Here is a 15,793-nt window from a genome sequence, read left to right as displayed (position 1 = left end):
GGATGGAGAAGCAAGATACAAGTGTGGCTGAGTTAAAGTTTCTGTCCTAATTCTATAGTGTACTGTTCAACATTTGAGGTATCTGCATGACTACCAATTTAAAATAAATAATTAATCCAATTCAGCATTTAATTATTTTGTATAAAGACTGCTTAGTCTTCAAAATTCAGTTGTGTATAATTACCTTATGAAAATAATTTCACACATATCATTAAGATTAAGCTGAGTTTTGGTCTTTTTTCACTTTATAATTTTAAAAAATCCCCTTCAAACTAGCAGCAGGCAACCAAAATAGATCATGTCCTCTGTCAGCAGGACAATTAATTCTGTTGAGCAATTAAACTTGCTCAGGAATATGATTAAAATGTGATCCCAGTGGGAAGTTTTGGAAGTGTGATTTTCAGGGTGGTTTCAACACTGAGTCACCAACTCCAAAAGAGTAGTGTCTCCATGGCGAATCACATCTGATCAAGCAATACATCATTATCATTACTACAGTATCACATGTATATGGTCCAGTGATACTTTTGACATGATTTGCATCATGTGTTCTAAAAAAAAGACAAGAAAAACACTTCATTGATAATGGTCTTTCCCCAAATCAGAACCAGATGTCATTCTATTTGTCTTTGCTTTCTAAGTTTCATTTTCACATTGGTCATTCTCTGCTTACTAACCTGAAAGGGCTAATTGACAACATAAGATAAACTCCACTTCTATGGAGTAATTGTTCCAGTACAAAAGCTGAAATCTGTTTCTTCAAAGAGGAAGAGTCATGAACATTAACTCTGCTTTCTCTCTACAAATGCTACCAGACCTGTTGAGTTTCTCTGGCAATTTCTGTTTTTGTTTCAAATCTTCAGCATCCGCAGTTCTTTGTTTCATTTATATAATTGTTTTAGTAGTTACTTTCAGAGGCTTTTGTATGATGGGCTCTTGTGGCACAGTGGTAGTGTCCCTACCTCTAAGCTAAGAGAGCCAAGTTTAAATCCCACTTGCTCCAGAGGAGTGCTGCAATATCTCTGGCAGGTTGATTTGAACATATTTATAAAGGACTGCTCCAGGAAGGAGTTATTCAGTTTTGTTTGATGTCTAACTGTAATGTGTACTTTTAAGTTGAAGCTGATGTCTCATAAGAGACAATCATGTATTGCAGAGATAATGTAAGTATCTAAGGGGTACCATGCAATAAATATTTACCGTTTTTCATGATTGAGCCTAACCTATGCTGAAGACATCATGTGGCTAAGTGATATGAGTAACATAGACTAATACCAACGAGAAGGATAGGTGTTAGCACAACTACTTAAGGCTTCTCAGTCACACCATTACAATACGCTGACAGCTCAGGCACCCAACATTATTAAACGGTCACAACAGTGAGGGATTATAAGAGATATCAACAGATACTTGCTCCTTAATTTATCTGGACTGTCCAATTGTTGCCAGAGTTAGTGCTATCTTGCAATATGGGTGTTGGTTCCTCAAGAATTGAAAACACGTTTGAAAAGACCAAATGATGATGAACACTTATCTAGCAGCTAGTTAGATCATTTATTGAGATCAACGAGCTCTTATTGGTCAGGCAGGAGATAAGGTTATTTAACGTGAATGACTGCAGTTCAGGCCACTCCTAATACCTAAGGCCCCAACAATCACAGAACAGACTTGTATAATGTTTTTACATTGAAGAGTGTATTGCTGCACATTTATAAACTCTACCTCGATTAGGCAGCACATTATGAAGTGGGCTGCAGAATGAACAGGAATCACCAGCAAAGTGAGGACAAATTTTACACACAGCAACTGGACAGGATCTGGAATGCATTTCCCACAAGTATGGCTGAGGTAGATTCGATTGTAGCTTTCAAAAGAGAATTGGCTAAGCACCTGAAAAGAAATGAATCACAAGTCTATGAGGAATGGGTAAGCAGTTGGACGTGTTTTTATTCCTTCATGGGATACAGATATGGCTGGCAAGATGAGCATTCATTGTCCACCCCAAATTGACATTAAACCAAGTGGCTTCCTACACCATAGCAGGGGACAGTAAAGAATCAGGCTAACTGCTATGGGTCTGGAGTCACATGTAGTCCAAATGTGGCAAGGATGACAGACTTCCTTCCCTAAAGTACACTATTAAACCTGATGGGTTTTTATAATAATTGATAATTGATGGTCACCATGACTGAACCTAGCTTTCAATTCTAGATTTATTTATCAATGGAGTTAAAACTCTGCCAGCTACTATGGTGGGATTTGAACATGTGACTCCTAAACATTAACCTGGGCCTGTGGGTTACTGGTCCAGCAACAGTATCACTACATCACCACCTCAGCATAGGCTTGACAGATTGAATGGCCTATTCTGTCCCATGACAATTGTATAATTCTATGAATACTGAGCTAGGGTTCCTGAGACTTTTTTTTTCCATACTATTTACTATGATCATGACATCGATGACACATTATAAATGATAAAAGTCCAATGGGTATTTTTAGTCTTCATCTTTGCTCATTTGGGTTTTATTTCTTCATTTTGAGGGAACTAAATTGGTGACACCTTGTATCACTGCGAATAAAATATCCTAATTGCCTCCTCCAACAATTTAACTTTGTCCATCTTGTCCTTTAATTGAACCAATGAACTTCACCAATTTTGAATTTCACTTTATCTGCTGCACTCAACAGATTTCTGTACATTGAAATGTTCGGATGAAGCTTATGGTTTTTCAGCTAGGTCCAAGTTATGTCATTATTTTGGAGGGTTTCTCACTGTGAAGCCTGGTCAGTTCTCTTGTTCTATCTTGCCAAATGTTTTGCATAATTACCTACCATATCCTTGTGGGATGCCTCACATCTGATTCTGGCTTCGTCTGGCCACATGCCAGTCACAGAAAACTTGCCACTCTATGGATATCCCAGAATTCCCCAGCATTCCTTGCATCTGCACCATCTTTAACAGCCCATTGTACATCTGGACAAGACTGCCCTGCGCAGTGCCTGATATTTGCTCTGAGCTTGGTAGACAGGGATAAATTAGTGCCCATTGTGTGGGCGATGATTGGGAGGTCCTGCTGGTTGTGGTGGTGGAAAAGCAGCGCTCCCTTCTCCCCCAGGATCAGCTGTGGATGCCACGACACCACACTGTTGCAACTTGTTCCGAGATTGGCACCTGGGCTAAAGCAGTCTCAGATGTCTGGAAGCATGCCCAGTGCTTTTGGAAGAAGGTCCATGACTTTCTCCATTCTACCATTTTCTTGCCAATACCTCACACTTTATCTCTGCTACTGCACTGCACCTCTACCAATTTATTGCCTGCAACATCTTCCCTCAATATCTGTAACACTGCCCAACTGCCAACACCACTAACCCTGCATGCCCTCTGCACTGCCTACTCACTGACCCAGGACATCTCTCCAGCTGCATGGAAAGTAACAGCTCTACCACCCAGTTTTGCCCCCTTAATACCTACCTCTCTCTCATTTCAGGATGAAAACAACCCCAATAGGACAGAACGACTTAGTTAGCACTCACCCCTGCTGATGGAGAAACTCACCACACCACTTGTGAAAAGCCTAGGAGATGGTCTTAATGTTGAGATGGGCCTCACTGGGCTTCTCTGATTCTGCCACAAATCTCACCATAGCCCACTTTGCTCACTGCTTTTTGTTTGGTTCATCTTAAAAGTATACATCATGAAGGAGGCCATTCTGTCCATTGTGTCGGTGTTAGCCAACAACCAGCTTCATCCTACATTCGCACAGTTGCTCTCCAGATTTGTAGGTTTACAGCACTTCAAGCTCATTATAAATGTTATGAGGGTTTCTGCCTTTCAGTCAGAGAGTTTCAGATCCTGTCCACCTTTAGATGAAAATAATTGCCCCTAGATTCCTCTCTAAATCTCTGTCTTACCTCAAAGCTTTTTGTCCTGGTTATCAACACATCAACCAAGGGGAATCAGAACTTCCTGGCCTCTCTATCTCGAACTCTCACGATTTTATGCCTTTCAATTAGGTCTTTGCTCAGTGTTGCCTTTTTGAAACAAACACTATCCTATCCAATTTGTCCTCATAACAAGATTTTTCAGTTCTGACATCATCCTTCTAGCTTAAGCACATCTTTGCTACAGTCCAATGACCTAAAGTACATGAAGCATTCCCACTCTGCTCTAGCCAGTGTTTTACACAGTTTCAACATCTCTGCATCAGTTAGTAAAGGCAAGTGCACTGGGTGCTTCTATGACCACATTATCTAGCTCTCTGGCCGCACATTAACATGATGAGAGTCCCTCTGTCCCTCATCCCAGTATTTTATCATTCATGCCTTGCCTTTTTAGCCATCCCCAAATCTACTAGCTCACATTTCTCCAGATTGAACTCCACGTGCCACTGTTCAGCTCATCTAACCAGCCTCTTGACACCTTCCTGCATTCTTCTGTTTTCGTTCTATTAACTTCCTGTTGTCTTTGGCGGTTTTTAAAATTTGATCATGGAATGTGGGCATCACTGGTTAAATCAGGATTATTGGCCACCCCTAATTGGCCTTGAGAAGATGGTAGTGAGTTGGTATCTTTGACTGCATGGATTAATTCCGCCTCCATGCTCTTCCTGCACCACAGCTTTCTTTCGATGTAATTACTACAGCCACACTCAGCATCTCTGACAGTTTTGTTTATATAACGTGGCTCCATTCTAACATATTTTGAATGATGGCCTTCATACAGATTTCTTTATATCTTAATAAATTAATTCTACCTTTTCAAACATTTGATAAGCAGAATTTTAGAACATAGAACAGTACAGAACAGTACAGGCCCTTCGGCCCACGATGTTGTGCTGACCTATTATCCTACTAAGATCAATCTACCCTGCATACCTTACATTTTACTATCCTCCATGTGCCTATCCAAGAGTCGCTTAAATGTCCCTAATGTATCTGACTCTACTACCACTGCTGGCAGGGCATTCCACGCACCCACCACTCTCTGCGTAAAGAACCTACCTTTGACATCTACCCTATACCTTCCTCCAATCACCTTAAAATTATGCCCCTTCGTGATAGTCATTTCCGCCCTGGGAACAAGTCTCTGACTATCCACTCTATTTATGCCTCTCATCATTTTGTACACTCTATCAAATCACGTCTCCTCCTTCTTCGCTCCAATGAGAAAAGCCCTAGCTCCCTCAATCTTTCCTCATAAGACCTGCCCTCCAGTCCAGGCAGCATCCCGGCAAATCTCCTCTGCACCCTCTATAATGCTTCCACATCCTTCCTATAATGAGGTGACCAGAACTGAACACAATATTCCAAGTCTGGTCTATCCAGCGTTTTATAGAGCTACAGCATAACCTCGCGGCTCTTAAACTCAATTCCCCTGCCAATGAAAGCCAACACACCATATGCATTCTTTACAACCCTACCCACTTGGGTGGCAACTTTGAGGGATTTATGGACATGGACCCCAAGATCCCTCTGTTCCTCCACACTGCCATGAACCCTGCCATTAATCCTGTATCCTGCATTCAGATTCAACCTTCCAAAATGAATCACTTCACACTTTTCCGGGTTGAATTCCATCTGCCACTTCTTTGCCCAGCTCTGCATCCTGTCAATGTCCCGTTGCAACCTACAACAGCCCTTCATACTATCCACAACTTCACCAACCTTTGTGTCATCGGCAAACTTTCTAACCCACCCTTCCAGTTCTTCATCCAAGTCATTTATAAAGATCACAAAGAGCAGAGGTCCCAGAACAGATCCCTGCGGATCACCACTGGTCACCGAGCTCCAGGCTGAATACTTTCCATCTACTACCACCCTCCGTCTTCTATTGGACAACCAATTCTGTATCCAGGCAGCCAAATTTCCCTGAATCTCATACCTCCTTACTTTCTGAATGAGCTTACCATGGGAAACCTTATCAAATGCCTTGCTAAAATCCATATACACCACATCCACTGTTCTGCCTTTGTCAGTGTGTTTTGTCACATCCTCAAAGAATTCAATAAGGCTTGTGAGGCATGACCTTCCCCTCACAAAGCCATGCTGACTATTTCTAATCAAACTATGCTTTTCCAAATAATCATAAATACTATCTCTCAGAATCCTATCCGATAAATCTATGAAGGCTTGATCCACCAAATATATGAATAGTTAGCAATGAGTAATTTGTCTCCTGTTTCCTTACAATAAATGTGTCTATTTTGTTTTGTTAGACCTACTGAAATGGCGAAGGAAAAAAGCAAAGACATGCCATTGAGTTTGCATCTTTTGGTTTGTACTTCCGGCTGAATTAATCTGACATCAGATGTCAAAAATGAAAATCAAGCATTTTTTCCTGGCTGAAAGCACCAATGAGAATTGAGATCTTTCTGCTCCCTCTAACTCCTGTACGTGATGGCAATACTCACTTCATTTTCAGACATAGAATTAAAACATCTTTTTCAATTTTTGCCTGCTCAAACAAACTACCCAATTTCAGAAAGCTATGATCCTATCAAGCCAAGCAAAAAGCATCAGAAGAAAAAGTGTTCAGCTTCTTTGGAAACTGACTTCTACATTATGGAGTCTGGAGGAGTGAAGGGTGGTCTTATCAAAATGCTAGAAAGTTCTGAAGGGATTTGACAGGTCAGACATTCAGAGGCTATTTCCTCTTGGCTAGGGAATCTGCAAGATGCAGGAAGGGAGTCACAGTCTCAGGATAAGGGATTGATCATTTAGGACTGGGATAGGGAACAATTTCTTCTCTCAGAGGGCCATGGTCTTTGAATGTCCAAGAGGAATTCCAAGAGGAATGTGAATACTTTATCATTGAATATTTTTAAGATATTTGCTACAGCAGGGAATCTGGGGATATGGGGAGTTGAGTCTAAAGGTCAACCATGACTGTACTGAATGGTGGAACTGCCTCCTGGGATCACAAGGTCTACTTCTGTTCCCACCTCCTGCTGGACAGGGGCACTGTCTGAAGCTACTCCAAAGCTAAATTCTAGATTCCTGTACCTGCCTCACACACAGTCACATCCTTTTGTTCCTGGCCACGGACCAAATTTGATGTAATTAATCTAAGGGATGTGACTGTCTCTTGAAACACAGTGTTTAAGTCATTCTCCCCCTCCCTTATGTGCCGCAGTGCCTGCAGCTCAGATTCCAGCTCATCAACTCTGAGTCAAGGTTCCTTGAGCAGCCAACATTTGCTGAAGGTGTGGTCACAATGGATCACACTAGCATCCAGCAGCACCCACATACCACAGCAGCAATACAGCACCTGCCCAGTCATCTTTACTGTACCCTTAATTAATTAATTTACATGTTAAGTATTTCAGAAATGAATTTCTTAATTGACTGTACAGCTGCAATAGTGTCTCCTGATTCAGAAAACTTGGCCAATCAAAAAGATAAGGAAGAAATAGCCACCAATCATCTACCTTTTTTCCTGTGATATCACACTTCGGCTCTGACAAAGTAGAAACAGGTTGAAGGAGCTCACTGCCACTAGTTTTTATTTCCCGTCACCACTGCTCTTCTCATATTAGTCTGGTCTTCTCTTTGGGAATCTGTTGTCCTTGCTCTCTCATGTTTTTTGAGAAGCTGCTGGCTCCACTCTCTCTCCAAAATATAACTATAAAAATCGTGGAAGATATTATTTGGGTGAATAAAATAATTGAAAAATTTTACAATGGAGCATTGTGTTTTGAAATTTCCATTATTGGGAGATGTCAGGAACATGACACTTGTATTAATTGTGTTTCTTCCGCGAATCTCTTTTCGTATTTATTCGTGGGATCTGGGTGTTGCTGGCTGGCCAGCATTTCTTGCCCATCCCTAGTTGCTCTTGAGAAGGTGGTGGTGAGCTGCCTTCTTGAACTGTTGCAACCCATGTGCTGTAGGTAGACCCACAATGCTGTTAGGGAGGGAATTCCAGAACAACCAGATGGATAGGGCTTACCAAAAACAGCCCACCATCTTCCAGACCAAAAAGCAAGCACTCGTGAAGGCAGCAAAGAGAAGCTCCCCTGCTACTACCGTAATGCAGGCCTGGGTTGCACAAGAGGCATTGCTGGAATCTACATTGACAAGAAGTGTTCATTCACTGGGAATGTGTCAGTCTGGGCCTGAATCCCAAAAGGTGTTGTGACAAAGATGAAGAATGCAGCAGACCATTGTTATTCGCAGAGACTACTTGCACTACATCAGGAAGTACAACCGCTTTGAGAGGCGACACGAGAATATGTCTGTACTCCTGTCAGCCTGCTTCGGGAATGTGCAGAATGGGGACAGTGTGACTGTGGGGGAACGTTGTCCTTTCAGTAACACTGCGTTTCAATGTCCTCAAGCTCAACCAAGTGAAGGAGCAAAGAAACAATTGCAGAATTTTGAACATGATTGTAAAGTGAATCAGTCACAATAAAGTATTTGTGTTTCATAACAAAAAATCTCTATGACAAGTTCTCAAATGCTCCTCACAGGGCAAGCAGGTAAATGTTGCTCTTTATCTTGAAAAGCTACAAAGATGAGATGAGTAGGAAATAGTACCTTAGAGACAGAAACTCTCAAGTGATACTTTTAGAAGTAATTGTTAAAACACATTCAGAAGCATTACCAGTTGAATGTTACATTAATAATAAGTCACAATGGGATAGTGCACACTCGAAGAAAGGTGGAAATGAAAAAAGACTGAACATTGTTATTGCAGTTTTTAAAAATTGTAGGAGCATGGACAACTGAAATAGGTAGATGGCAGCCGGCAACTATCTGATTGTTTTGTAAAACAATGAACCAGCACTGATAAACAAACTGGAAAGAAGGAAGCATAGATACTTAACACATAAGGAAAATAAATGGAATATGTGATGAATAGGAAGGGTTTAGAGTGATATAGGCCAAATGCTGGCAAATGGGATGAGATTTATTGAGGATAACTGATCAGCAATCTGGCTTTCAGAGCACTGCCCACAGGTGTTAGGTGTCAGATCCTGAAAGCTTGTGATTTCAGATAAACCTGTTGGACTATAACCTGGTGTCGTGTGACTTTTGACCTTGTTCTCCCCAGTCCAACACTGGCACCTCCACATCAATTGTTAAACATATTTTTGAAAGCTTCAGTGCTTTAAAGAGTTGTGGGTTCTGTGGTGTAGTTCAATCATTCTAGATTTTACTCATGTTCCAAAATGACAGTCTCTGATAGAGGGCTTGTTAAAGCTGGAAGGATGTTAAGGACAGTTTCTCTGTATACTAATATCTTCTATAAAAATTTTTAATAGGACAGGGCAAACATTTCCTGAGCACAATGACAATATAGAGAGATCAGTCTGACTTATCATAGACAAATTTTAGTCTGAGGATAATTCCTATTGAAGCAAATTATAAAACGTAGCTTTCGTTTCTCAGAATTTGTAAAAATTATGTCAATGAGTGGTTATTGCAAATATTGCCACCAAAGCATAATCCAGAGGGTTGTGATCTCAAATGCTCCAGGTAGCAAATCTCAATTCTCAGCTGAGGAAGGTACAAGTCACTTCCTCGCTGTATGGGAGTGGTGGGGGAGCAAGCATTCCTCCTGTTACCTGGAACATACGACCCAGGGAAACTACCTGTTGGAAACCATGTAGGTTTCAAGGCTTGGTACATCTCGCTAATTTTGTTTATTGCAAGGAAGGAGGTAGAACCCATGTGTTTTCTGTTCACGTGAGGCTAAACAGACAGGTAAATTGGGAGAATATTCGTTTATTCCGATCAAATATTTAACAACTCCAAGAATAGTGATATAACAAGATGTGGAGCTGGATGAACACAGCAGGCCAGGCAGCATCAGAGGAGCAGGAAGGCTGACGTTTCGGGTCTGGACCCTTCTTCAAGAATAGTGAGGCTTGTTTGCCAGTGGGCTACTCCAATTGGGGAATGACACTTTGAAAGAACAGAAAAGGAATATTTTGTTTCAATTGGAAAATACTAATTCTTACTCTTTTGTAGTGATTGAATTTGAGACATCAGTATAAATACAGCTGAAGGCCAGAACCACGATGCTGTTTATTTTAAAAATGCAGATGAGTTTAATTTTCCCATCCCCTGAGCGATGAGTCAGTTGGAAAAATCAAACACTCAGTTTTGAAAGAAAGGTCCAATTTTACCCTGAAGATTTGAATAACAGGATGAGCATGTCACTAGTGAATGGCAAGAGGCCTTTTTGTGAGCATTAACATCTCATTATTACCTAAACTTGCCTCATTTATACACACTTTACCACCCTCCCATGTGGTGGTGAGATGGAGGCAGTTCCTGACTTGAATGTCAGAGTCAGTACTTGGAAGATCCAGCTTGGTGTTTGGTCCTCTGGGTCTGTATCTTGGCCAGCAATCCCCAACTTTTCAGGTCACACTCTCCATGGAGCTTGGGATCAGACACACAACAGCCCTCTGCATCATCATGGCAAATCTCTGACTCACTTAGAACGCAGTGACCCACTTCAATGCTGCACCTGCAGCACACCAGCACCTTGCATTGCACCAATGCTGCTACCAGGCCACTTTGCTGCAGGGACAGGCACTCACATATGACAGCAATTTCTATCTCTGAACTACTCCCTCGCTCTCTTAGTGCTCACATCCTTTGTGACTACATGGATGCTCACAGCATCGCTAGCTTGCAATTTTTTTTATTATTCATTCTTGGGAAGTGAGTTTGTTTGGCGAGGCTAGCATGTCTTGTCAGTTCCTAATTGTCCTTGAGGAGGTGGTGGTGAGCTGCCTTCTTGAACCACTGCAATCATTTGGTGCAGGCACACTCACAATTCTGTTCGGGAGGGAGTTCTAGGATTTTACCCAGTAACACTAAACAAATGGCAATATATTTGCCAGTCAGGATGGTTCAACGGCTTGAAGTGGAACTTGTAGGTGGTGATGTTGTGATTTCTTCCAAAACCTACCACTAGAGTCTTGAGGATAGAGCTTTGATCATTTACTCAAACATACACAGGAGGGTTAACCCGAATAACTCTGAGGAATACAGGTAAAAGCAGTAACTTTAGTCAAATTTTTGTCATAAAGGCATCTCGCTATTGAAATTCCAATTTTGCTTCATAAAGAAATCCCAGAAAAGAACCAGATCTTTATTCTAGGTCATAGGCTAACGTTATCAGTGTCTTCTCCTTCACACAGTTAAGGATCATTTAGTTCGGCATAATTTTTGCCCCCATCCCTTATCAGAATCTGTCACCTCCCTGACTCTAAATAGCTCCCACGGCCTCACCCAAGTGTTCTGATAGCACTAATTTAGATTTCTGTTGATACTATCCTATAGGATGGATAAGGTTCATGGAGTTCAAGGTTCATTAATTGAAGTCCGATCTTTGCATGTCCCTTATTTAACTCTCACAGCCTAATTTAGTTTAACAATGATGTTTCCATGTATCTGCTGACCTTGGCCTTCTAGATAGATTTGGAAGGTGCTGTCTAAGCAGCTTTGGTGAGTTGACGCAGTCCATCTGGTAGAAGGTACACACTACTGCTTTCGTGGTGGAGGGCGTGAATATTTGTCGATGTATCTGCAGTTAGTGTCTTTCGATCAAAGAGATGACAATTTAAAGTAGCAACATTTTTAGGAATGTGACCTTGTAATTACAATGAATGTCACCTCTGTGCTCTCAGAGGCTTTACCTTTTCATTCTGCTCCCATTATGTGCAATGTGAAACACAGTTCTTGACTGGCAGTGCTTGACTGGTTGCATGGTCGGTCATCATCCACATCATTGACAGTAAAATGTGTTCCATTCAGAATACCGGGATACTGGTACAAGTGCTTGTGGCGCAGTAGGTAGCTTTCCAGATATTGAGCCTGAATCCCCAAGTTTGAGATCTGCCACAGTAGTTGGTGGACAAGGAAGGTGCTTTCATAACACAATGAAACTGGTTGAATATCAATACACAATCCTTCCAACACTCATTAATGGCAGGTGATAAAAATGGGAGAGATTCTTTGTCAGTTATGTGAAAGAAAGAACGTTGGAGCCTCTATCATCTCTATCCAAAGCTCCACACAACAGCATGCATGCGAAAACATGTGTTGCCATGGCAACTTGTACGCCCAGAGTGACCTGTAACACACCACCACCAAACTAGGTAACTCTGGTTGTCCACCCTACAGTTAAACAAGTTGTTATTTTGAACTAAAATCTTCCCAGTGACTCAGTTGTTAAAAGCAGTGTGCAGCTGCACTCACCCATACACAATGTTCAACTCCTGGTTTGTGTATTTTGTCCTGAATAATGAAATTATAGGTATCAGAGCCGATAGTTAGGAAGGTAATGATCAACCATGGTTCCACTCCTGATTCCCATAGCTGGTGTGATCACTGCTCCATATGGTTTCCGGGGATATTCTGAGCAGACACTGGCAAAATCTAACAATATTTCACCTGAAGCATTAACCCTAGTTCTCTCTTCCTCCAGTGCTACCTGATCTGCTGAGTATTTCCAGCAGTTCCTGTTTTAATTTCAGGTTTCCAACATCTGCGGGATTTTGCTTTAATTGCAGGTAAAATTGAATTGTTTCCAGTACCATCAGGGGAAAACCATGGAGGGAAAAATAGGGGGAGCAAATTAAAACAAGCCAATTTTAAAATAAAGGTTTGTCGTGGTTTTTGTTAACCTTTCAAATGCTACACTCCGAGAAAAATAAAACAAAAGAGTTTTCAATTTTCACCAGAACAAGGTTATGTTAACATTAGAAGGTTCACTGTTATAATGTGCAAACCACATCATCATATTTATTGGCCACAAAATTTCCTAGAAATAGACAGTGAGATATCGTGCAATAAATCTTCATCAATCATACACTACAATAACTGATAACTTAGCAGAAACCATTTCAGGAACAGAGATAGTGCTGCCAACATAAGGTCAGAGGAAATATGAAGCAAAATTAACTTTAAAAACAACACTATGCATCATATTGAGATAGCAGGAACTGCAGATGCTAGAGTCAGAGAAAACTAAGTGTGCAGTGGGAGCAACACAGCAGGCCAGGCAGTGTAAGAGGAACAGGAAAGCTGACATTTCGGGTCAGGTCCCTTCTTCAGAAGAATTTCTGAATAATTTCTGAATTTCTGAAGAAGGAGCCCGTCCCGAAATGTCAGCTTTCCTGTTCTTCTGATGCTGCATGTCCTGCTGTGTTCCTCCAGCTGCACACTTTGTCATGCATAATATTTCCTCCAAGAGGTTGGAATGATTTCAAGTTCATAACCTGAGTGATGTCGCAAAGTAGGAATTTCTGAAGAGTACTCCATGTGTCACATCATTGATAACAGATATTCCATTTTGCATTTTTGTGGTTGGTTAATTCAGTTGACAGAGGAACAGCAACAGCATGGGTTCAATTCCCATCATCAGCTGAGGTTATCATGAAGGACTCTTCTTTCAACTTACCCCTCGCCTGAGGTTTGGTAACCCTCAGGTTAAACCACCACCAGTCGCCTCTCTCCAATGAGACAGCAGCTCTATAGACCAGTAGGATTATGGCAACTTCGCCTTTCTTACCTTTACACTTGATTACAATGAAAATAATGTCACTGTATTTATGGCTCAGTGGCTAACACGACTTGACACTGAGCTGGAAGATATGAGTTGCGATCTGTTGTCTGTTATGATGTCTCCTATGGTCAAATAGCATTCAATCTCCAGGTACACAAGTAGAAAATGGTCATGTTTGTTTTACAATGCAAGAGGAGTTCAAATGTCTCGGAAACACATCCTTTTGTAACAACAACAGGAATTGCTGGTGGAACTCAGAAGGTTTGGTAGCACCTTCACAGATGAGTTTCTGCAGCAAATTCTGTTTTTGTTTCAGATTTCCAGCTCGGCAGTTCTTTGTTTAATTACAGTGAAATTTGTACTTACATTTCTTATTTCCCAGTTTTTTCTGTTGAAATTTCTGGGAGCAGGAGTTTGAAAAGGTCCGTTTTAAACGCGGATGCTTAGCTTGCCTGTCCGCCATGCAACTGGCAGGCAATGACCACTTCAACAAGAGACAATCTACTTCTCATCCACAGACGTTCATCACCAAATCTCCTATTATTAGCATCCAGGGTTTACCATTGACCAGAAACTAAACTAGACCAGCTTATATGCTGTGGCTACAACAACAAGTCAAAGGTTAGTGCTGGGCGTATAGCTCAGTGGTAGAGCATTTGAGTGCAGATCAAGAGGTTCCCCAGTTCAAATCTGGGTGTCCCCGTCATATAGGAACCTGGACTCAACTTGAAGCTGTGTTTAAATCTCTTTCAGTTCACAGCTGATTGCAATGGTTGGGGGATCAGCACATTCACTTTGGGGCAGCATAGTGACTCAATGGTTAGCACTGCTGCCTCACAGCGCTGGGGACCTGGGTTAAATTCCACTCTTGGGCGACTGTCTGTGTGGAGTTTGCACATTCTCCCCGCGTCTGCGTGGGTTTCCTCCGGGTGCTCCGGTTTCTTCCCACAGTCCAAAGATGTGCAGGCTAGGTGGATTGGCCATGCTAAATTGCCCATAGTGTTCAGGGATGTGTAGATTAGGTGGATTATAGGGGGATGGGTCTGAGTGGGATGCTCTGAGGGTCGGTGTGGACATGTTGGGCCGATGGGGCTGTTTCCACACTGTAGGGATTCTATGATCTATGATTAAGTGAGGGATCCGACAGAGAATAGTTCACCCCCTGCCTCCCTAGAGCCCATCCACCACCTTCAAGGCACAAGTCAAGAGTATGATGGAATACTCTCCACTTGCCTGGATGGGTGCAGCTTCAACAACACTCAAAAACACATGACACCATCCAGGACAAAGCCGCCAACCCAACTGGCTCCATGTCCGCAAGCTTCAACACAGTGAGCGCTACCTTCACAATGCACTGCAGATCTGACAGTATCTTCCAAACCTGTGACCTCTACCACCCAGCGCAGTGGATTCATGGGAACACCACCACTGTAAGTGCTCCTCCAAGTCACTGCTTATCCTGATTTGGAAATGTATCATCCTTCCTTCATTATCACTGGATTAAAATCCTTGAAGTTTTTTCCTACCAGCAATGTCCTAGTGGTGTTTTTGCTGGACTGTTAGTCCAGAGTAATGTCCTGGGGATATGGGTTTAAATCCCACCACGGCAGATGGTGAAATAAATATCTGGAATGAAGAGTCTAATGATGACCATTGTCAATTGCTGAAAAAACCCATCTTGGTCATTAATGTCCTTTAGGGAAGGAAACTGCCATCCTTCCCTGGTCTGGCCTACATGTGGCTCCAGACCCACTGCAATATGGGTGACACTGATCTGCCCTCTGGGCAATAAATGCTGGCCCAGTCAGCGACACCCTCATCCCCATGAATGAATTAAAAAAAACTGTGTCTCAAGAAGGCAGCCCACTACCACCTTCTCAAGGACATTAAGGGATGGGCAAGAAATGCTGGGCCCAGCCAATGACACCCACATCCCATATTCAAATAAAGCAAAGCTATGTGTCAGTTGATAGTGTCCTCGCCTTTGAATAATAAGGTTCTGGGTTCAAGTTCCACTCCAGGGCCTGAGTTCAAAAATGATTGCAGTCGTCTAGTGCATTATTAAGGGAGTACTGCACTGTTATAGATATCATCATTTCATGTGAAAGATCCAACTACACTATTTTGAGGAAGAGCAAGGGAATTTTAACCTCAGTGTCCTGATCAAAAAGAATTATTGATCAATCAGTATCACAATAAACAGATTATCCAGTTATTGTCTCATTGTGTTTATAGAAGCTTCCTAAACCCAAATTCTTTGCGGCG

General features: G+C 41.9%; 1 non-coding gene across 1 annotated transcript; it reads left to right on the top strand.

Annotated features, from left to right (window-relative positions):
* The first annotated feature begins 14,158 nt into the window (after positions 1–14,158).
* Positions 14,159–14,231, top strand: trnac-gca. The gene has a single exon. It is a non-coding gene; the product is annotated as a tRNA-Cys (tRNA).
* Positions 14,232–15,793: the final 1,562 nt, after the last annotated feature.

Source organism: Rhincodon typus, chromosome 30, assembly GCF_021869965.1.
Source record: "Rhincodon typus isolate 14 chromosome 30, sRhiTyp1.1, whole genome shotgun sequence".
NCBI lineage: Eukaryota > Metazoa > Chordata > Chondrichthyes > Orectolobiformes > Rhincodontidae > Rhincodon > Rhincodon typus.
This window is presented reverse-complemented; position numbering and strand designations above follow the sequence as displayed.